General features: G+C 47.3%; 1 protein-coding gene across 2 annotated transcripts in view; it reads left to right on the forward strand.

Moving 5' to 3' along the window:
• LOC122268189 (uncharacterized) overlaps positions 1-24,628 on the forward strand; it is a 572,062-nt gene that overhangs the window by 294,191 nt on the left and 253,243 nt on the right. The gene's annotated exons all lie outside the window — the stretch shown is intronic.

The raw sequence follows: 24,628 nt of genomic DNA on the forward strand, positions 1-24,628 counted from the left end.
GTGTCGCGTCTGCCTATTCGGTGCCTTAAGGTTACGTAAGGCAAGGCCTCGTGCCAGGGAAAGGTCATTAACATTTGACTTGATATTTGATAAGGTCATTCAAGACTCCGCAGTAATACAGCGCATTAAAGCTTAAGGTTTTGAGGGGAGGGTAGCTATCGTGGCCCCCCCACTCCCTTTTTTTCTTCTTCTTTTCTTTTTATTCTTTCGTTTACAGATTCCACAGTGTTGCCTGTGACAGCCCACAGAATCTATCCACGCATTGTTGCCACATATGACATAGCATGACCCTTCCGGACAAAGAAAAAGATGTTAGAGTGTGACCAAAATAGGCAGGGAATCAAAGGCTGTTGCCTGGCGCCATAACGGGTCAGTGACAGAGGCCGCGATAACGAGGGTTGACAAGTCCCCCCTCCCTCACCCTACCCCCAATACTCCCCCCTTTCTTCCTTCACGTGTGGGTGTGGGTTATTATAGCCACCCCTTTGTACTGGCTTCTTTGCTCTCCCATTCACGCGGCGGTATTACCAGCATGCTAACTAGCCATTAGTCTGTCGGTCTTTCCTCTCCCTCTCCCTCTTCCTTTTTTATATTCATTTCTGCAAGGTCTGTTTTTATTATTTTTCATTGTTTGTGTTCTTCATTCTCTCTCTCTCTCTCTCTCTCTCTCTCTCTCTCTCTCTCTCTCTCTCTCTCTCTCTCTCTCTCTCTCTCTTTCTCTCTCTCTCTCTCTCTGTACTAGATGTAGTGTGGTATGTTTAAGTCACAACAACACTTTGTACAAAAATAGGCAAAGTCAAAAATCACTCCAAGTTTTGAGTTTTATTTGGGGTGAGGCTCTAGGTACAGCTGGTGTGTTTGCCGTGGCGGCTGAGCGCAGTCTGACTGGCACTCTCTTCTACAAATCAGAAGTTAGGGCAGTACATAACATCGCGAAAATAAAAGTCCAATGAAATAAATGTAGGCGTGGGAAAATAGGTCAAGAAATCCCTTTGACCATGTGACGGTTACAAGCACTGTTGGTTGTTTTTCTTTAAGTGACACATTCTTGAGATTTACGACTTCTATGACCACTGAAGCGTAATGAAGTAGAAAATTCACAGAAATTGTTGAATTATCGAAAATGCAAGTGCTATTGAATATTAGAGCAAATAACAGTGATGGACAAATTAGAATAATGATAAAATACATTTTACAATTATGTTTGAATAGTTATAATCGACGTTTAGCATTACAATCACAGAATTTCAATATGAGTAGACATGAGAATATTCGCGTGTTGTTTTATGGCTCGTTTCCTGAGTCGATGCCTTCGTCCTGGCGACGAGGGGACTGAGGGGAGTTTTACCACAGCAAATGACCGCTGACCGTGGCACATGGTTACAACGCTCGGCCACGCAGGAGGCTCGTCCTCGAGCCCTGGGCAGGTGATCTTCGGGTCGATGGGGTCCGCGGTATACAGGGGCTCGATGATCTTGCTCGCTGGTCTGGGCTGGAGCTTCTGTCAGGTTCGGGTGTGGCTGCTTGCTGTTGAGTAGAGGAGCATGGAGGGGCAGGCAGGAGGTCAGGTCCAATATCTGTCGGGGCGGAGTCCGTGAGTGGATGTCGGCGGTTGAATTCATCTTCATAGTACTGGCTAGCAAGCTTGATAGAGTCGAAATGATACCACGACTGATCGTAGTTACTAATGTCTTGGCAGAGGGCCTTGTTGTTTTTAATCTTGAGAACACGGAGTGGTCCTTCGAAAACAGGTGATAACTTGAGCATGGGAGAAGACTTATCTTTGATACGATGGAAAACGAGGACACCTTCCGCGATCTCCTTCCGGCGGGCGAGCTTGTGCTGTCTGGCGATGATGCGGTCTCGCTCCACTTGCAGGTGTTCACGGGCGACGCGGTAAGCATCTTGCTTGCGGGCGACCACTATCTTCGCGAAATCGTCGCTGTAGATTGGGGAAGGGCGCTGTTGAAGAAGTTCGTAGGGCAGGCGTTGATCATCTCCGTACACGACGAAGTTGGGGATGTCGCCAAGGGTGGAGTGGAAAGTACTGTTGATAGCTGCTTGAGTGATAGGAATCCACAAGTCCCACTCGTTATCTCTCGCGTTGATGGCGGTTCTGAGGACGTTGAGGATCGTCCTATTGAGTCTTTCGACGAGGCCATTCGCCTGGGGTCTGTAGGGGAGGACATGGACGACGTCTATCTTTAGCAGGTTGCACAAGGACTGGATTACCTGGTTTGCGAATTCGGGTCCATTGTCACACATGAGCTGCTCGGGGGCGCCGTGACGACAGACGATATGAGTGAGGAAGGCGCGTGCGACGGTCTCTGCTGTTTTATCAGGGATAGCTGCAAGCTCAGTGTATCTGCTAAAACTATCGATCATGACAAGCAAATGACGGTTATTATTTCCTGTGGTGGCGAAGCCAGAGAGGATGTCCATACTCACACGGCTGAAGGGGCGTTCCGGAATGTCGTAGGTGAGAGCAGGTGCAGGAGCAACGGTGTGTCCTTTGTATAGTGGGCAGACCTGACAGCTCTTTACATGCTTGACGATTCTTGGGCCAAGTCTGGGGAAAAAGTAACGAGAGCGCGCCATTTGCGTACATTTATCGATACCTTGATGGCCTGAAGTCGGGGACTCGTGAAGTAGCTTGAGCACTGTGGGGACGAGGACCTCGGGAACGACTAGCTGGTGATATGTGCGTCGCTGCTTAGAGCCACGCATCTTTCGCGGGGCTGACCTTCGGAAAAGCAGCTTGTCCTTCAGGTAGAAGTCCTTAATGGGGAGATTGCGATTCACCGGTGGTGGTAGAGTGCTATCCTCTAGGTAAGCGATGACGTCGGTGTAAAGCGGGTCATCACGTTGTTTCACCTGTAGATCTGAAGGGTCGAGAACGGAGAGGTGATTAACAGGTATGCAGCGAGACAGGGCATCTGCAACGCGATTTGTTGTGCCGGGCATGTAGGTAATCTTTGGATTAAATTCCAGAAGAGTATCGATCCATCTAGCTTGACGTCCTTTGATGTGTTTCGAGTCTGTAAGGATATAGGTAAGAGGACGGTGATCTGTGAGGACGTGTATATCATAGCCTAAGATTATTTCTCTGAAATGCTTGAGGGCCCACACGACCGCGAGGGCTTCGAGGTCAGTGACAGAGTAGTTTTGCTCAGCTTGGTTGAGCTTCCTACTGGCGAAGGCGATGGGCTTGTGACGATTTCCATGTCGTTGCATAAGGGCGGCACCTAATCCAACTGATGAAGCATCTGTGGTGAGATAGAACGTCTCATTAAAATTGGGGAATGAGAGAACGGGAGCTTCTGTGAGGCGCCGTTTGAGGGTCTCGAATGCTTGTTGCTGTTCATTGGTCCAGATGAATGTGGCGTCCTTCTTCAGGAGGCGGGTCAGAGGTTCGGCGATAATCCCGAACTTCTCGACGAAGGGGCGGTAAAATCCTGCAAGACCGAGAAATGACTTCACCTGAGTTACTGACGTGGGAATGGGAAAATTGTGAACATCTCGCACCTTTTTGTCGTTGGGGCGTAGTCCGGTGGAGTCAACAGTGTGTCCCAAGTACTCAGTTTGCCGTTGGAAGAATTTGCTTTTCTTCAGGTTGATGGTGAGATTTGCGTCTGCAAGGCGCTGGAAGATTAATCTCAGCTTTTGTTCGTGATCTGCAACGTCCTTGGAGGCGATTAGTAGGTCATCGAGGTAGAGGAAGGCTACATTTCCGATCAGTCCTTGCATAATCAGTGACATCAGTCTAGAGAAGGTAATTGGAGAATTCCTAAGGCCAAATGGCATCCGTGTAAATGCGAAATGCCCGTGAGGTGTTGAAAAGGCAGTGAGATCCTTTGATGATGGGTCCATTTCAACTTGAAGGAACCCTTGAGCTAAATCTATCGACGAAAAGATAGCATGTCCCTCACCTATGTCTTGTAGAAGGGTGCGTAGCGACGGTATCGGGTAACGGTCAGGTATGGTGGCTGCGTTTAAGCGGCGGTAGTCGACGACTGGGCGAAGTGTACCATCCTTCTTGGGGACGAGTAGCATGGGGGCTGACCATGGTGACTGGGAAGGCTCAATGATACCTTGTGTAAGAAGAGCGTCGGTGGCGTCTTTGAAGGCGGCACGACGGCTGTGAGGGATCCGATATGACGGAATATATATAGGTCTCGTACCTGGCTCAAGATTGATGCGATGTTGCAGAACGTCGGTGCGTCCCAAGGGGCGATCCTTGGTGGGTATTATGGAGGGGAACTCCTTCAGCAGACGTCGGAGGACGTCCTTGCCTTCTGCTAAAGCCATTGGCGGTAGTTCACGGAGGCTCTCGTCGAGGTCAGGTGCGTCTGGGGTGCTCGTCACAGTTGTATTGCAAACAGGTGCGACAGGGGGCTCTATGTCGACGACAGGGAGGTCAGTGACCTCACAGTCGGACACTCGTGTCCCACGATGCAGGCGAACAGGAGTGCTAGTTGCGTTGATCAGGCGCAAAGCACTTTTGCCGTTAGCCACTTCGTAGATCGCGGGGAGAGCGCAGAGTCCCTTCACTCGGATGCAGTCAGGTGTGACAAGCGCCGTCCCATCCTTGGATGACACACGCACGGGGACAAGGCAGTCTGTGAACGGAGGTAATATGAGATTCTTGGTAAGGATGCAGGAGGGCGCATCCGACTGAGGCGTCCAGGTAAAGGAGGGCGACGATGTTACCGTAGGGGACGTCTCACAGTCGAGAGGGGGCGCTAACGAGGCGTTATGGCGACGTACCTGAGAATCTTGAACAGAGGTGTTCGTGGAGAAGGACGGGCATCGAGGAGGGTCGACCTTCCTCGAGGAATTGCGCGGCGACGGGTCGTCGGGAGCGGATTCTGGCGGAGACGTAACTGCGACGGCAGTGTTCATGGGGTCAAGAGAGTAATGCCACACTAAGCTTGGATTTGTAAGGCGATAGACGTTACCTTGATGGGTGATGGTGTCCTTATCTGGTTGTTGGTGAATTTCAGCTTTATGTAAGAAATTATATCCGAGGAGCAAGTCTCCTGGGATGTGAGCATCATGTACGACGACAAAAGGGTGTGAATACGTCTTACCGGAGAGAGTGATGTTGAGGATGACCTCGCCCTTAACATTGAGGGAATGACCGCCGGCAGCTCGTACTTGCCATCTCGAAGGACGAATTGGAGTATTCACATTGAAATTCACCAGTGTCGAAATCGGGACGAGGCTCACTGCACTTCCGCCGTCGATGAAGAAGTATGCTGGGCGGCCCTCAAATTCTGCTGATAAAAGAGGGGCGTCGCCAGCGAGGATGTCTTCTACTGTTCTGATGGTAGCGGCAAAGATAGGTCTTGTGAGTGGGGAACGGCTTCTAAAAAATGCATAGATGTACGTGCAGCATTATTTTGAGAGCGCATAGCATCCCGAGTTTTCTTAACTAGATTTGAGTATCCCTTGCAAGTAAACCATGGGTGACCTTCTACATTATGGTAAGGACAAAACGCAGTATGGGTACATTCCTTTGAGTGGTGACCTTCACGGAGACAACGCCAACACATTCCTTGCTTAGGCATCCAGGTTGCGTCCCTGTTTCGTTCGCTTCCGATGGGAGGTGACGTCCTACGGGCCCGGTTGACCGCCTGGGGGGCGCTCATCTGTCGTCCACCCACGCGAGGATTCTGGCGCTGACGGTTTTGCTGCTGCTGCTGCGAGTAAGACGTCGTCGGGAGGCTGTTCTGTCGAGCGTCCATGGCCATAGTATGGGCTGCAGGAGAACTAGTTGGCACATAGTGGGGACAATCATTGTAAGCTCTCAAGAATGCATCAGGCACTTCCCTGGCCATCTCAGGGAGTTGCATCTTATCCAATACAGTCTCTTGCCGATTATGAGGAAGTGCCGAGAAAAATGTACACAGAGTGAAGAAGGTTTGGAATTCGTTATAGTTAGTTTCGATAGCCTTAGCAATACAAGCAAAATAGGTGTACTTTGTAGAATCATTGAGAGCACCGATTATGCGATCAATTGCATTACGTACTTGACAGCCAAGGAGATGCAGGTCAAGCGAATTAAAGGATGCAGGGCGAAGGTTGAACATGCGGGAAACTTGCAAGAAGGGAGGAATAGTTTTAGGAGCAAAAGCCAAGCGAAAGTCAGTTTTAAAATCATCCCATGTCCGATTTTTGCTCATTTCAAAGGCTGTTAGAACTTGTTGCACTGGGCCAGCAGTTTGGTCCAGGCGTTGCAAAACATGTTGCAAACAGCGTTTGCCGAATTCGGTGGAACTACGGTCCGAGAGAGCGGGGTATGTGGAAGCCACATATTCCTCGGTCTCGCGTAGCATAGTGTCCACTGCGATTTTCCCGGAGCCATCAAAGCGGATAATGGTTGATAAGGGTTGGAGACGAAGAGTATGTTCAGAAGGGAGATTAGGAGAAGTGTCAGAAGCCATGCTGGGAAGAGCGGTAGCGGGAGTGAGGTCAGGCGTAGCGTGAGGGAGAGGAGAGTCAAGGTCACAGAGCGAGGAATGAGGTTGTGAGGGGAGCAAGGTGCAGTCAGTGTGCAGAGAGTTTGAAAATATTCTACTGCTACGGAGAACCCGGTCACTGGCAGGTGTGTTATGAGACATGCGCTAATAAAATTAATTAAGGTTAACTGAGGGAAATTCCGTGTCTGTGCGTGGAGAATGCAGAGAAATCACGGGAAAGGGGATCACTTCACTTCATTTCACTGGGACATCCCTAACCAACAAGAAACTGCACGGAATATAGCAACTCACCTGGAGACAGTAGGCGGGCCGATCGCTGACGAGATTCGGGCGCGGAGCCGCAGGTGTTTCTTCGTAGTCTTGGGTCGTGGTAGCGAAGATGGTGCAGGCACGGGTCTCTTCGGAAATACGCGGGAAAACGAAATCCCACAGAGCACGCCACCAGTTTTTGTACTAGATGTAGTGTGGTAATGTTTAAGTCACAACAACACTTTGTACAAAAATAGGCAAAGTCAAAAATCACTCCAAGTTTTGAGTTTTATTTGGGGTGAGGCTCTAGGTACAGCTGGTGTGTTTGCCGTGGCGGCTGAGCGCAGTCTGACTGGCACTCTCTTCTACAAATCAGAAGTTAGGGCAGTACATAACATCGCGAAAATAAAAGTCCAATGAAATAAATGTAGGCGTGGGAAAATAGGTCAAGAAATCCTTTTGACCATGTGACGGTTACAAGCACTGTTGGTTGTTTTTCTTTAAGTGACACATTCTTGAGATTTACGACTTCTATGACCACTGAAGCGTAATGAAGTAGAAAATTCACAGAAATTGTTGAATTATCGAAAATGCAAGTGCTATTGAATATTAGAGCAAATAACAGTGATGGACAAATTTGAATAATGATAAAATACATTTTACAGTTATGTTTGAATAGTTATAATCGACGTTTAGCATTACAATCACAGAATTTCAATATGAGTAGACATGAGAATATTCGCGTGTTGTTTTATGGCTCGTTTCCTGAGTCGATGCCTTCGTCCTGGCGACGAGGGGACTGAGGGGAGTTTTACCACAGCAAATGACCGCTGACCGTGACGCATGGTTACACTCTCTCTCTCTCTCTCTCTCTCTCTCTCTCTCTCTCTCTCTCTCTCTCTCTCTATATATATATATATATATATATATATATATATATATATATATATATATATATATATATATATATAGTACATATATATATATATATAGATATATATATATATATATATATATATATATATATATATATATATATATATATATATATATATATGGATATGTGTGTGTGTGTGTGTGTGTGTGTGTGTGTGTGTGTGTGTGTGTGTGTGTGTGTGTGTGTGTGTATATATATATATATATATATATATATATATATATATATACATATACATATACATATACATATACATATATATATGTAATCTCACTCTCTCTATCTATCTGTCTTTCTCTCTCTCTCTCTCTCTCTCTCTCTCTCTCTCTCTCTCTCTCTCTCTCTCTCTCTCTCTCTCTCTCTCTCTCTCTCTCTCTCTCTCTCTCTAATTCTATCTCTCTCTCATTCTCCCTCTCTCTCTAATTCTCTCTCTCTCTCTCTCTCTCTCTCTCTCTCTCTCTCTCTCTCTCTCTCTCTCTCTCTCTCTCTCTCTCTCTCTCTCTCTCTCTCTCTCTCTCTGTTTCACGCAGACCTTCAAGGTTTATATTTATTCACATACAACTACATGCAATCATATTCACACGCACACAAATGCACACGCACACATACACACACACCGACATGCACAAGTGTCCACGCACGTCCAACGCATAATGGATGGCGCCCTCGCCCCCCCCCCCCCGCGCAACCTCCAAAACCCCTTTCTCTTCCCTCGCTCCCATTATTTTCCATTAGCGCTTCCCCTCGCCACTCATCGCTCTGCCCTCTTCCTCTCCTCTTCCCCTATTCCTTCTCCCTCCTCTCCTCTTCCTCTCTCTATACTTCCCTCATTCTGTTGTTGTGGCTCCCCCTTGGTTCGTTCTTTTTCTCGTTCTTTCTTTCTTTCTTTTCTTACTCTTGATTTCTTTTTCATTTCTACAGTTACTTATTACTTTTCCCTCTCTTTGTCTTTTTTTAAATTTGATTTCTTGTCTTGTCCTCTCCCCCCTTTTCTCTTGTCTTTGTTTATGTGTTTTTTTTTCGTTTTTTTGTGTGTGTTTGTTCTTGCTTCTCTTTCTGTGATAATATATGGCTATATGTAAGGGATAAGAAGGAAATCGAAGAGAGGCTGAGAAAGAGGTAGGGGGAAAGAGGGGGAGAAAAGAAGAAAAAGAAGAAATATAAGAAGAAAAGAGAGACAAATAGATTGAAAAGTAGAGGAACAGAAATCGAAAAGAGAGGGAGAGAGAAGAAGAAGAAGAAGAAGAAGAAGCAGCAACAGCGCCAAGAGAAAGAAAGAAAAAGAGAGAATAGAGAGCGAGGGGAGCATGATGCCGTGTCAGGCAGAGGGGAAAGGGGTTCTGTGCTTGAGAACTGTGCATGCATCAGGCAAGGGTAATAGAGTATTAATGTGCTTGAAATCGTATTATGAACGGCGAGGGTAAATTACAGAGCTGCTTTTGCCTGTCCTCGTTGTGGGGGTGGGGGTGGGGGGTCTGAGAAGGAGGGGTCGGCCACGGGGGATGGGAGGATAAGGGCAGAGGGGAGCGGGGTCAGTCATGGGGGAGGGGAGGGGGAGACGGGTTGATTGGGGAAGGGGGGGTCGGTCACGGGACCCCTCTTTGCCTCCCGCTGTACCATGCTCACCACGCACCATCGCATGCCGACAAACACGCTTGCATACGTATACATACACATGTGCGGCCATACGTGTGTCCGTGTGCGCGCGAATATACACACGAAAAGAAACAACATCAGTGCTTACATGTGCGTTGGCGAGTGCGTGGAAAGAAGTATTTATACACGTGTGAGGTGGGTCGTTGAAACGTATTTTATTATTCGCGGAGGAGGTTCTGTAAGCCGTTCGCACACGTGTCCGCGGCGATCGGCACATGGCGTCTGTATAGTCACGAGCCGCGGTGGCCGGAGCGATGCGGTTCATCTTTCTGATATACGGCATGGCTCAAGGCATCGCGAAGGCATAAAGACGATGACCACGAATCGCCCGAGTGAGTTCCTCTCCCTTCCTCCCCTCTCTCTATTCCTTTCTTTTCTGTTCTTTTCTTCTCATTTCTTCTCTTTTCCTCTCGTTTCTCTCTTTTATAAATAAGTTCCTTTCTTTCTCTCTTCTTTGTTAATTTCTTTCTCTCATTCTCCCTCTTCCTTCATTTGGTCATCTCCAACCCCCGCCGCCCTCTGCCCTTTAGCCCTTTCCGAAATAAAGCTTCCCCGCGATTACCTCTCCCATCTTTATCGCTCCGCCCACCCCCGGAGTGTCGGCACTCGCCATGCGGCGGCGAGACACGACACTCGGACCCGGTGTCGTCGGCGTCGCCTCTGTGTACCGAGGAACCCCCGTTGCGTGTCGGCCGCCATTACTTGGGGGGGGGGGTCCCCTCGGTCGCCCCCTTCCCCCTTTCCCCCCTTCCCCCTCCCCCCTAACCTCTCATAGTTAGAGCTCCCCCTCGGCCCTCGTGTGTAGAAGCGAAAGTGTTTATTAGAGCAACAAATCTTCAGAGGGGACGAGGGGAAAGGGGTGGGGGTGGGGATGGGTGTGGGGATGGGGGTGGGCAGGGTTGGAGGCTTTGTTGCTGTTTTCGGTTAAATGAGGGGAGTGATGGGAGGGGGGTAGGGGGAACGCGTGTTGAGGGAGAAGGGGAGGGGGTGAGGGGGAGGTGCTCGGCCCTAACTAAAGAGGAATGTTAGTTTTTGTTTTAGTATATATATATTTATAGTTTATTTCTTGCACTCTCTTTGTTTCCTTCTTTAGCTGCTTGGATTTGATTTATTTGTTTATTTTTATGGTTATCGATGGCCATGCTCTGTTGGTTTGCCTGACCTTTTTATTTCTCTCTCCTTATCTGCTGTTATTGCTAATACCTGCTCCTATCTCGCGGCTGTCGCTCATAAAACAAACAAGTCAATATGATTTATGATCGTTTTTTTGGAGCAACACTTTTGTAATTTGATTCCACGACAAGGGCACTTTTTTGAAAGAACAAAAAGGAGATTACTTGTTGCCGACGAACAGAGTGGGTCTAAAGCAGAACCTTTGTGCCATGTCTAAAAAGAAATTAGCGTTTTTTTTGTTTTTGTTTTTTTTTCCTAAAGAAAGATTATGTGTCTGAAGGTATTTGAGAACGGATTATCCTGGACACTCACACTCATGCATGCACGCACACAATCACGTGCTCACTCACTTACTCACTTAACATTATGTATGTTTATGTGTGTGTGTGTGTGGGGGGGGGGGGTGTATATATATATATATATAGATATATATATATATATATATATATATATATATATATTTATATATATATATATATATATATATATATATATATATATGTATATATATTTATTCATACATTTATATATATATATATATATAGATAGATAGAGAGAGAGAGAGAGAGAGAGAGAGAGAGAGAGAGAGAGAGAGAGAGAGAGAGAGAGACAGAGAAAGAGTTAGAGATAGAGATAGATAGATATATAGATATATAGATATGGATAGATATATATATATATATATATATATATGTGTGTATATATATATATATATTATATATATATATATATATATATATATATATATATATATATATATATATATATGTGTGTGTGTGTGTGTGTGTGTGTGTGTGTGTGTGTGTGTGTGTGTGTGTGTGTGTGTGTGTGTTTATATGTATATACATATATACTCAAATACATATACATATACATATATATATATATATATATATATATATATATATATTATATATATATATATATATATATATATATATATATATATATATATATATCTCATATATATATATATATATGTAAAGCATGTACGGTATAGTTGAAGTACATAACCCTTGATCTCTTATTCTGCACAACAACTTCATTGACGTTATCTCTACGCTTTTAAGTGGCTAAATTGATGAAATATTACATGCTTAGAGGAGGTGTGTGGGGGGGGCACCGCGAGAAGGGAGGGTATAAGAGCATATATCCATCTGCAGTTTGCCTTGGGGGTGAGGGGGGGAGGGGGGCTTGTAATCACTGACCCCCATTCTCTCTTCAGCCCCCTCCCCCAGCCCCTTCCCTTTCCCCTTGTTCATCTGGACGTCGGATTCGGCATTAAATCTCGTCTCATGAATCGTGATCGATGGGCAGTTTCCGTGCGGTGCGAGGGTAGGGGGGAGGGGGCAAAGGGGAGAGGGTCAGGGGAGAGAAAAAGAGGTAGAGAAATAGGGTGAGAGAGAGAGAGAAAGAGAGAGAGAGAGAGAGGGGGGGGGAGATAAAGTGAGTGAAAGAAACAGACAGACAATCACACAGAACAGGAAGATTGGAGAATTACTTTCCCGGAAGTAATAGCAATGACAAAGAGAGAGGAGAGGAGATAAAGGCGGACGCGAAACAGGATAATCCAAAGACTGAGGGAGGACGAGAGCATTCGGCGACGCGGCCCGTGAATAGGCCGGTCATTAGAGAGGTCGGAGCATAAATGGCAATGCAGAGTCGATGTTGTTAGGGCGGAGTTTGAACCGAGGGGAAACACTCGGCCGGCTTGTTAGAGGGTTGTTAAGGAAGAGCCGAGAGGGCCTGAGTGAGGGAACTTGTCCTCGAGGAAAGCGATACAGCACAGCGAGCCAAGGAGCCGACGTGCGGTGGCTCTCAACTTGGCTCTTGGGCGTCGGAGAGAGGGGGGTGGGGGTAGGGAGATGGTGGGGCGGTAGGGGGTGTCGTCACAAAGGAAGGGAGCGCATGCCTTGTCGGCGAAGGATTATTATTTCGTGATAGACTGGATTTTTATCTATATCTTTTTCTCTTCTTGATGAAGGAGGAAAAATGTTATCGGCATCGAAATGATCTCGATTTCATTAAGATTTTAATTACATTAAGCATGCAAGGGAAGCCTTGCTTTTTTGCAAGTGACTCGTGCTCAACATGGAACCGCACTTAAGCAGCAAGACATAAAGATTGGGTTCAATTTCATTCATAGAATTCGTTCATTTCATGATTGTGTGTGTGTGTGTGTGTGTGTGTGTGTGTTTTTATGTATGTATATTTGTGTTTATCTGTTTGGTTGTATGTACTATTGATGGACACATAAGGTGCGTCGGACATGATATGAGCCTGGAGGCGAGCAAGAGTTGACGCGATTCCTCCGCGTGGCAGAACACCTCGGGAAGCCGCAGCGCTACCCGCCGCAGCGCTGCCCGCCGCACCCATCTCTCGCGGCCACTCGAGGTATGCGGGGCGTCTCCGTCCGCGGACCTGTCTCATGCAGCCCACGGCCGCCCGTCCGCCCGCCCAGTTCCTGCCGCCCTCCCTACCCTCCCGGCCCTCCCGAGTGCTGCCTGCTGAACCGGATCTGGGGGTCTTCATCCTATCCTCCTCCTCCTCCTCCTTCACTCTCTTTCTTTATCTTGTTCACCTCCTCCTCCTTCTCATCTTTCTGTTCCTTTATTTTTAATCTTTTGCTCCTCTGTTCTGCCTCCTCCTACTTTTACTCCCCCTCCCCCTCCTCTTCCTCCTCACCCCCTCTTTATCTTCCTTTTCCTTCTTCATCTGTTCCTCATCCATCTTCCTTAACAAAACAATGCGAGGATGAGAGTGAAGGCAGCAGGCGAGGGAGGGAAGGGAGGAAGGGAGGGGAAGAGGAGAGGGAGGAAGGGAGAGAGAGGGAGGGAGTATGAGGAAGGACTCAATGCCAGGTATGCCGAACACCTGTGCAAGCATATGTGGGTGGATGGGAGGGTGCCATGCATACTCCCCCACACTAAGCTACCTTTGCTGTGCCATGATCAAAACATCACGCCACTCTCTCTTCTTTGGGCCATTTCCCCTTTCGTTCTTTGTTCCATCCATTATGTTGCACATTTTTGTTGTTCTGTCGACACCTGTGTACACAAATGGACGAGGATATGCGCAAGCGCACTTACACACGGACGCAAACACACACACACATACACACACATACACATACACACACACACACACACACACACACACACACACACACACACACACACACACACACACACACACACACACACACACACACACACACACACACACACACACACACACACACACACACACAGACTCGTAAAGAGCAAAACGCCACGCTATTCCCCCTTTCTCCACGGCTGCAAGTGGAGGCATCCAGAAGACACGTGATATCGGACAGTTCATGCTGAAGGACTGGCTCGAAGTAGCGGTTTGTTACGCAAGCGACGAGCCCTTTCTGTGGCGCTCGCTCTCTGTGGGAAGGTCGTCTTTGCTGTTTGTTTACTTCTTTGTCCTTTTCCTGATGTGATGCGGCGGAGTCATGTGTATGTGTATTCAGGCTTGTGCACTTAGGTACATACATATGTGTACATACAGATGCTTGTGTACAAAGAGGACTCAATACAAGTATATTTTTAATATTCATATCTCTCAGTTTAGATATTTGTTGTTCAGTCTCTATAATTATCTTTATGTGTGTATATATATAAACGTATGAATTGCATCACTGAAGCACTCAACCTTGAACACCGTTTGTGTAATGCAAGAGTTTTTCATTTCTCAGAATACTCATCATTCATCCGTGTTTAAACCTCTGCACATATGTATAGCGTAACGTGTTCGCGCTCAATAAACACCGACTTATTTTCCATTTTTCCCGTTGTATTTGTAGCTATGCAGTGCCAGGAAAAGGAGTACAAGCAAAATAAGGCCATTGATATTGAATAGATCAGCTTTTCAAGGTCAGAGACACACGGCGCAAGCTGTTAGGAACGAAATTCTGAACGATTAGGCATGAAAGTTGTAACAACCCCCTCCCCCCCCACCTGCTTCAGCTTAGCTCCTTCTCCATCAGTGAATTGGAGATCACTAGATAATTAAATGGTGTTTCTCTCTCTCTCTCTCTCTCTCTCTCTCTCTCTCTCTCTCTCTCTCTCTCTCTCTCTCTCTCTCTCTCTCTCTCTCTCTCTGTCTCTCTCTCTCTCTCTCTCTCTCTCTCTCTCTTTCTTTCTTTCTCTCTCTCTTTCGCTATTATTTCATTTCTCTTTCTCGCCCTCGCTCTTGCCTTTTCCCTCTCCCTTTCTCCCTTTCTCCCTTCTTTTCCGTCCCTCCTCCATCGTCTACCTTCATTCACTAATTCCTCCTCCTCTGCTTTGCCCATGTGCTCATATCTTCCCCGTTAAGCATTTGCACGTTTATTTATTTATTAATCTTTAGATCTGACGATATATATATATATATATATATATATATATATATATATATATATATATATATATATATATATATATATATATATAACACATCCATCAGTAACCGTCTCTATGCAGTTTCCCAGTAGAGAAGGCACGGACGTACATGAGGCTCTGTTGTGAATTAGAGATGTCAGCGGCTGCTCATCACACAATCTGAGCAAGTCAAGAGCGCGTCAGTCTGACACGTCTCCGAAGCGATTAAGGTTTTATTAATGAACCACGATGGCAGAGTGTCAGGGACGTAGGATATTTATATATGACGGGATTTTCTGTAAACTCTTTAGCAGCCATGGCGGTTGTTCACGGCGGCAAACAGAAGGCTTGAGAATGACTCAGTCTCTTCGAACATATCCTTTTTTTTCCCTCCTCTCTGGGTGCTGTCGAGTAACTTCTTTATTTGGGAAGTAGAGCACCACCGTGGAAGGTAACTTCGGTCTTTGTTGTTGACATGTCGTGGTGCCTTAGTTTATTCTCCCTTTGATGTGAGAACTTTCGAGAAACACATATTTTATTCCATCTGTGCAACTCCGCTCGAACCTCCGGCGCTGCTTCCCACCAAACCTCTCAATGTTAGAGCTTGCGTTGCCCTTATAGAGACAGTGGCGCCCGTCCGGATGACTTGCGCACCCCGATCACGCCCTCTGTTCCGTGGGTGTATGCACTACCTGCCAGGAAATGCTTACTTGGGTAGTCATGGCGTCGCGCTGCAGGTATGAGGTCAGCTTGTACTACATCTGATTTTAAGCTAAATATGTACAATGAGTTCTGTGAAACTGCCAACATGTTTTTTATGCATTTGGCTGGCACTGTTTCCTTTGTTCTCGTATTTGGCACTGCCGCTTGTTTCACTTCCCTCGTGTCCAACTGTGCGACGTGATGTCCACCTTCTTTCTGGACTGGCACTGTGATTATCTTTTAACTCTGATATGGCTCTAAAGGTCTCAGATAAATGGCACTCTGCACTCCCAATTAACACCATTCATCATCTTTTTGTCCTCTCCCGAGAGTACAGGGCAACTTTTTTCTGATTCTTTCTTGGCGACGCTATAAATTTCTCCGTTTCTTCTTCCTCTCGCCGAGCTTCACCTACATGTTCTTACTACGCGCCGTTTAATGTCGCCAACCTTTTGTTTAGATGCATATGTAAAAACACCATATATCCAAATTCATAAATATATATATTTCCATCCTAAGAAAATGTCCTTCCGGATGGCACCTGAATCCCTCTCGTCGTCGAAGGTCCCAGGATGCGTCGCCCTCCTTTCTGGTTCCGGCACTCCCCCTTCTTTTTCTTCTCGAATTAGGCCAGTGTTGACAGAGAAAGAGACACGGAGAGAGATCCTTCTTGCTCGTACCCAATGTACTAATCTAGGTCCATGTCCTCTTCTGATTTAATGCTTACACCTCAGCACACCTGGCACTCTACAACCTATCCTTCTTTAGCCAGCCTCCATTACCGTTGCCCCCCCCCCCCCCACTCCCTCCTCCTTACCCATTCTGGCACGCTGCGTGTCTCCTCGTCCCCTATTTTTTCTAGCTTAGCCCTTTGATAATAAGTTCTCTTTCATTTGGTATTAGGAAGTCTCTATCTTTCTTTCCAATTGGCACTCTACATCCTGTTTGAGCCACTCCATCTGGCACTCTATGCTCCCTCCCATGCGGCACCCTTTATCTCTCTCCCTTTTCTACCTAGCATTCCACAGCCCCTTTCCCTCTGGCACTGCACTTCTCATCCTTCTGATCCCTCTGTCCTCCCTCGCCCCTTCGTCCCCTCCTCGACCTCACGCCCTCCTTCACCCTAGCATTCCTTTCCCCGCCGCTTGGTATCTTCAGCAATTCCTCTTCCCAAAGCAGGCACCGGCAGGCACCGGCAGGCACCAACCCCGCGCCAAAGAGGTGTCTGCCGCCTGAATGCTCCCCAGGAACCCCCATTTCTAAGCCCGGGCACGTCCAGCCGTCCCCTGTCGTCCGTGGTGTGGGGCACGTCCACCGCTCGCCCCCCCCCCCTCCCCCTTGCCCCCTAACAACTCGACCGCCCAGTCACATCTGCTCCCACACCACTTGAGGGCCACCTGAGGGGGTAGGGAGCCAGGGACACAGGGACGAGAGGGCTAGGGGAAGGGGAAGGGAGTAATCCTGCTGGTAGTAGGTAGGATGATTCGGATTGATGCTTTGGGAGGATGTTTCGCAGACGGTTGTCGGCTTTTTTGTTATTGTTGTTGTTTTAGTCGTTTTCGTTTCTTACAGCTGGATCGAGCTTACTTGTTTTTATATTTGACATTATTGATGTTTTCTAGATGATTCGCCAACAAAAACATTGTTGGTTGGAGGCAAAAGGTAAGTTTTTCACTTCACAAAAAAATGAAGGGCGATATAAGAAAGTAAGGTCATGCAATTAGGTTAATTTAATCTGTGAGCTTCCAGTGGAATGATTAGCCAAATGTAGGGCATTGCAGTAACCGACGCGATGGTTGTCATGTTTAGCTGGACGTGTGTTGCATATTGTGTTAATTACATTTCTTTTTCTGTTTTCGTTTCAGGTCAGAGATTGGCGACTGAAAACGGGTCTTGGTGAGTACCGAGGAGGGAATGTTTGGGAATAAATGATGAGGAAGAGACAAAAAGAAAAGGTCAAGAGACAGACATACAGACAGACAGACAGACAGATAGAGATAGAAAGGCAGAAAGAAAGAGCCAGAGACTAAAAAAGATATGTAGGAAGAATCGAAAGACAGTGGAGAGAAAGATGGACAGGCAAAGTATAAAATAGAGAGAGATGAGAGGGAGACAGAGACAGAGACAGAGAAAAAGAGAGAAAGAAGGAGAGAGAGAGAGAGAGAGAGAGAGAGAGAGAGAGAGAGAGAGAGAGAGAGAGAGAGAGAGAGAGAGAGAGAATGCTGGTGGTACTTTTTTCGAAGGAGTTGGTATGTTGCTAAATGAGGGACCCTGGGTGTGTCTGTATATGTATGCTATATGCTTGTATGGATTAAATTATCTGTTATTGAATATGTGTTTGCGTATGGAAGTGTTGTGTTTTAACTGTGCTTTCTTGCGAATGCTGTAGAATGTTATTTTTTATGTGTGTTGGAATGTGGAATGTGTTTGTGTATGTGAGTGTTTGCTTGTGTGCGGATGCGTGCTTGTGCATGCGAGAGTGTTTGCCTTCATGTTGAACATACACCTGTCGAACCGCCGGGTCAAGAAGGTACTCAGCGAGGCATTTATGTGTTCCGGGAATGAACTCGGGGGAGGAAGGGGAGAGGTAGGGTAGGGTGGTGGAAGGTTGTCGAGTGCCACAGAGTGCCAGGGATGATAAGGTAGGGATAAATAAACAAGGTTGTGTTGTGACCCTGAGGCCCGGATGTAGGTAGAAAAGACATGGAAGGATAAGGCTAATTTACCCGCAGAATTAAGGTTCGGATGTAGGATTAATAGAGATGGTCTTTATATATATGTATCTGTTTCTCTCTCTCTCTTTTTCCCTCTTTCTCTTTCTCTCACTCTCTCTCTCTTTCTCTGCCTTTCTCGCTCGCTCTCCCTCCCTCTCTCCCTCTCCCCCTCTCCCCCTCCCTCCCTCTCTTCCCCCCCTCTCTCCCTCCCTCCCACCCTCCCTCGCCCCTCTGGAGCGACCGCGGCGTCATGGCGAGATACCGCTGAGAGCCGCCGGAGAGGAACCCGGACTTCAAGATTCAGACACAGCTCAGGTGTTCCGTTTTGACGTTTACTTATTATCTTTTGACGTGGCGGACGAGGCGGCTCCGGGCGGCTGCGGGCTGCGGCGGCGCGGATCTCTGGGTCGCCCGTGTACTCGGTAACCTCTCGTGCCTGCTGGTAACCGCACGCGTTCGGTAATTTCTGGTAACCTTCTCCGGGAGTGGTTCGCGTGATGAAGATTCATGTTCTTCTTCGATTCCTTCATTTTCTCTCTAATACTTATATACATTTATTTTATTGTGTACAAGTGTGGAAGGTTATGGTATTCTGTTTCCATGTGCTTGGTGTGTATTTATTGTGGCTGCAACAGGAGAGACTATTTCTGTCCTCGGCCAAGTGCGAGTGCAGATGTTTCAGGCGGTAAGGACTAGCAGGTGTCGTGGGTATTAGTGGCAGCGCGTTAAAGGTCCAATCAGGTGTTGTGGCCAGGGCTGATCATTGCCCTGGTCATTGGCAACGAACGTCAGATGTTGCACTGTAGGGACTCGCTAAGTAGTCTCATTAGGTTCTATCTTTAGCCGGTCTGCCCTCTGATGGAGCGTGTGGTAATTAAGTTGGTCATGGACCCCGCCCTAGCTGACCTGCCTTGACCTTCCTCAGGCGTCTCACAGAAAACGGGTTTGGTCATGCACCGCCGGGTCCCACGTCCACCTCGGAGCAGGTCAAGTGTGGCTCTGTGGATTCGTTGGATTCCAGGAAAGAAAGATTCGTAGGATTGTAAATCATCTATTTATTCTTTTTTTTTAGGTGTGGGGTGGCTTCAAAAATAAAAAAAAAGCTTTTTTGACGCGTTTTGTGCATGTTCATACTCAGACTCATGACTGGAAAGGCACTCGATTCGGGAGTTTATCCTCCCTATGCGAATTAATTGAATGCATTTCATAGCAAGTGTAGTCCCGCGTGCTCGAGTGTGACGCGTCGTCGTCGTGTCAGTGTGAATCAGGCGGTCGAAAAGTTAATGAAAGACAGAAACTTGAATGAAACCTGTTCCCTGAAGCAGATATAGCCTTGCGATAAGCGGATTAGCGAGATTTTTGAAAGCTGGCGGAAGGGAACTCGTAAGAGGGCAAGTAAGAATAAGTAGAGGGAGGTAGTATGGTGAAATCTGTAGGGCTGTTAGCCTGTGAGGTGTGATGGAAGAATCAGGTGTTGTGAGCATTAATAGACCACTGATATAAATACCATTAAACGTCATTAGCTAGATAAGAGAGTGACATGGCGCTATGTCTGACTCGAGTGTTGCAGTGTCACGTTTTTCTCTCTCTCCCATTACAAAACACGATAGCCTGAATCAGCGGAAAGGCGCAAAACTATCAAGGCTCATAGACTACAGATTACGATATAAGATTAATCAAAGTGATTGACGTGCAGCTCGACGTGGCGTAGCGCAACGTGGAGCGTTGTGGCGCACGGAATCCGGAGGTATCAGGTGATGTGGCGTGATTTGGGAGGAAGCTTCACGCGTCCAGTGCCACAGCTCGACAGGGGTACCAGAAGGCGTGGCGCGGTGTGGCGATAGTGAGATGACCAGTAATTTCGAGGCGCGCGGTGGCATTGAGTACAAAGCTTTTTTTCTCGCTCTCCCTCTCTCCGTCTCGGTTTCTCAGACAAGTTCTCGCCCGACCGACCTGTAGCGTGTATCTTAAGACTTGAAATCGCACTCCCATTCTATCCGGTCTTACTCGCTCCGTTGGGAAGTTGCTTGAGCGTATGTACGTATTCGTCACATGCTGTTTTTTACCGTTTCTTCTCTCTTTCACTCTCTCTCTCTCTTTATCTCTTTATCCATCTCTCTTTATCTCTCTCTCTTTCTCCCTCTCCCTCCCCCCCCCCCCCTCTCTCTCTCTCTCTCTCTCTCTCTCTCTCTCTCTCTCTCTCTCTCTCTCTCTCTCTCTCTCTCTCTCTCTCTCTCTCTCTCTCTCTCTCTCTCTCTCTCTCTCTCTCTCTCTCTCTCTCTCTCTCTCTCTCTCTCTCTCTCTCTCTCTCTCTCTCTCTCTCTCTCTCTCTCTCTCTCTCTCTCTCTCTCTCTCTCGACCACTTTTTGTGCGATCATCAGGTAACAAATGAAGACCAGCTTTGGTGGCCGAGAGGCTGGCGGGTGGGGGCGTGGGGGAGAGTGCAGTTTCGTGGCGGGGTGTTGGGAAGTGTGGTTGGGGGTGGGTGGGTTGGGGGGGAAGTACGCTCTCTGAGAGGTACTGGTGGGGTTGGAAAGCGGGAAGGCCTGCTCGTGTTGTTGGTGCTACGGTGCCCTTTTGCTTAGGAGGTCACACATTCTGTTTATTTTTCCTTCAGTCCTATTCTCTCTCTCTCTCTTTCTTACTCTCTCTCTCTCTCTCTCTCTCTCTCTCTCTCTCTCTCTCTCTCTCTCTCTCTCTCTCTCTCTCTCTCTCTCTCTCTCTCTCTTGCTTTCTCTTTTTTTCTCTCTCTCTGTCTCTTTCTCTCTGTCGTGCCCTTTTTATATTTTTCTCTGTTCTCCCTCTTCATTCCTTTTTTTTCTTCCAAAAATCTAGTCTGCGATTCAACAGAATCCGCAGGCGGGATCATGTCACTCTTGTCATCCACAACGCCACCAGCTGCCTCCCCAACCCTCCCACTACCTGCTCCCCTGCCCCTTCCCTTACCCCTACCCCTACTCCTAGCCCATCCCTCCTCCCTGCCCAACCCTGCCCCCACGATCCTCGCGCCCGCCGGCCTGGTCACCCTGTCGCCCTGGCCGGCCCGCCCTGACACACGGCTGAAGCTTTGCCCTTTTACACAAAACGCAACAGGTTTGAGCAGCGAGTCTGAAAATACCTCCATTTCGACCCCGGTGGCCCCGACTTCTTTTTCTTTGTCCTTCTTGTTTTCCACTTGGTCTTGTTTTTTTAAATTTTCTTTTTCTTCTTTTGTTTTGATTTCGTTTTTTCCTTTTTTACTGTTCTTTCAGTCTCTTTGTGTTTTTTTTTTCTCGTGATGACGGAGGTATGATAATGATAAGAGTGTTTGATACTGGGAAATTATAGGTAAAACTGTGATAAAAGGAGGGAATAAGAAAAAAATCATAGGTGAATGATATAGCAGAAATATAGTGGATATTTAACAAAGGATTTAGGAGCTAAAGAAGATTATAAAATAAAAGTTTAGACCGAAAACGAAGAGGGACAGTGGGAAATAAAGTAAAGGAAAAGGAAGGAGAGAGAGAGAGAGAGAGAGAGAGAGAGAGAGAGAGAGAGAGAGAGAGAGAGAGAGAGAGAGAGAGAGAGAGAGAGAGAGAGAGAGAGTCGTTTTATCTGCGTAACAAGAGCAGAGTTCCGTTTCGTGTGGAATTTCCTCATTTGGACCTTGTGCTAATCATGGTCGTAACAGTGAGAGGGGTTTTGCCCATGTCTCGCGTGCCGTGGGAGGACATTATTGGACATTTGCACCTTGTTTTCTTCTCCTCCTCCTCCTCCTCCCCTTTCTTCTTTTCTTCTTCTCTGTCTTCTCTTCCTTTCTCTCTTCCTTCCTCCCCCTCCACTTCGTCTTATCTTCCTCACACTCTTCTTTGTCTTCTTTGACTCCTCCTTTCCCATTTCTGTTCCTTTTTTCTTTTCTTTTTTGTCTTCCTGATGTTCATAGCCCCTTATTGTATATCTCTTCCTCCTTCTTACTCATCCTTACTCTTTTCCCTTGCCCCTGCTCTTTCTTCTTCTTTTCCTCCTCGTATCACTTTTCTTCCTTCATCTCTTTATATATTATATTCACCATATTCTTCTTCATCATTATCTCATTCTTCCATTTTCTTTATTTTTTTCTCTCGTTCCTGCTATTTCATGCTGCTCCTCCTTCAACACCATCATCATTATTCTCGTCCTCATCCTCATCCTCCTCTTCATTCTTCTTTTTTAATCTAATTTAATCTTATTCTTATTCCCCTCCTCCTCCTCCTCCTCCTCCTTCTCCTCCTTCTTCTTCCCTTCATTAGCAACAGCGCTGACCCCTCTGCCTGCCTTGGTCTTTTCCGAAGCCCATTGACAGACCAACAGCTGCAATCGCCCACGGTCTCATGCAACCCTCTCCCTTTTGTTACTTTGACTGACTCGATTCGCTTGCCCCTCCCCCCCCCCTTTTTTCTGAGTTGGAGCAGAGTGGGGGTGGGAGGGAGGGGTAGCGAAGGAGGGGGGAGAGCCCTTTTTTTTACCGCGGAAGGAATGCGGCATAGATTCGGCCCCGCGGAGCCCCTCGGCGTCGCCTGCGGGAGAGCGAGTTTCGTGGCTCGGTTGCGTACTCTCTCGTCTCGTCTGTGATTTTTGCTTTGCTTTTTTTTTTCTTTCTTTCTTTCTTCTTTTTTGTTAGGGGGGTGGGGGTAAATTGGGTAGATGGTCTGGTTCGCTTTGTGCTACGTACGCTCGCTCACCTCGCCTCCCTTCAACTTTACCATCGTCACTGTCATCGCCATAAATTCGCGAGAAATGCGGCGATCAAAACGGTGTCGTTGGGATCGTAGTGGAAGGAAGATAGGGCAATGTTTTGCAGGTTATCAGAGACCGTAGATTTTGCGTGTATCAGCGAGTTCGTAAAAAAAAAAGAGTTTCGGAAACGGGTGTCATTGTGGGATCCGAGGAGAAATGCCGTCTAACAACAGCTGGATCTCTCTCTTGCGCCGGGGAGGGAATATTTAAATCGCAGTAGAGGCTCACTAGAGTATTACCCCAGTGGCGCCATCTCCCCCACACGCACCGGAGCACCGTTGTGGGAGGAGGGAGGTTGAGGGTGTGTGGGGGAGGGAGGGGAGAAGGGAGAATGGGAAGGAGAAAGAGGGGGAGGGGAGGAGGGAGGGACGGCGGGCGGTCGGGCGGCGGGCAGGCAGGCAGGCGAGCGAGCGTGAGGGCTAGAGAGAGAGAGAGAGAGAGAGAGAGAGAGAGAGAGAGAGAGAGAGAGAGAGAGAGAGAGAGAGAGAGAGAGAGAGAGAGAGAGAGAGAGAGAGAGAGAGAGAAGGGACAGTGGCTTAGGATTGTGGGTCCCTCTCATCATCACCTTTAAGACGACGGCCCTCTGAAAGGATAGAATTTCCAAAGGGGTTTAAAAACAAGAGAGAGAGAGAGAGAGAGAGAGAGAGAGAGAGAGAGAGAGAGAGAGAGAGAGAGAGAGAGAGAGAGAGAGAGAGAGAGAGAGAGAGGGGGGGGGGTAGAAGGAAAGAAAGAGAGAGAAGGAATGGAAAAAGAGAGAAGGTTGATACACTCCCCGTCGTCACTTATTCCATGGGTTTCCGTCCGTTAATTCGTCTCTTTTTTCCCAAAAGGCGCTGGGTGTAGTAGGCAGGGTGGAAAGAGGGCAAAGAGGAGTGACCCTCCTCTCTTCTCATCTCCCCCTCCCCCCTTACACGAAAAGAGGAGAAGAGGGGGAAGAGGAAGAGGAAAGAGAGGGACCTGCAGACACTATACTTATACAAGGGATGAAGTGGAGCACGGCTTTACGCTGGGACTTCGCCAGCCTCTTCATCTCGTGAGCTTTACCGCTCGTCAGGGAAAAGAGAGAGAGGGAGAGAGAGAGAGAGAGAGAGAGAGAGAGAGAGAGAGAGAGAGAGAGAGAGAGAGAGAGAGAGAGAGAGAGAGAGAGGAGAAAGAAAGAAAGAAAGAAAGAGATAGAAAGAGAAATAAAAAGTGAGAAATACATTTAAGGGATAATATGAAGCGAACAAGAAAATAGGAGAGTGTGTTGGAGTGATTAAATTACAAAAAATGAAAGAAATTAGAAAAATGAAAGAGCGTGTTTGTGAGGGAGCATAGTAGACAGACAGGCAGACGGACAGAAATACTGACAAGCGTGTGTTTAGGGGAGCATAGACAGACAAACATATATAGGCAAGAAAGACACTGCACTACCGCAACGTAAACTCAAATGCACCTATGTACTTGCACATCAAAAATAAATAACGTCGCAAAGCTAAAGTACATTGTGAAATTTTCCAGGATAAAATCATACTAACAGTATCCGCTGAGGTTAAAAGCAAAGCTGTTGTGTGGTGTAATTCTACACTAGCTTTA

This window comes from Penaeus japonicus, unplaced genomic scaffold, assembly GCF_977035675.1.
Source record: "Penaeus japonicus unplaced genomic scaffold, GWHDUDI00000001_assembly GWHDUDI00000013, whole genome shotgun sequence".
NCBI classification, from domain to species: domain Eukaryota; kingdom Metazoa; phylum Arthropoda; class Malacostraca; order Decapoda; family Penaeidae; genus Penaeus; species Penaeus japonicus.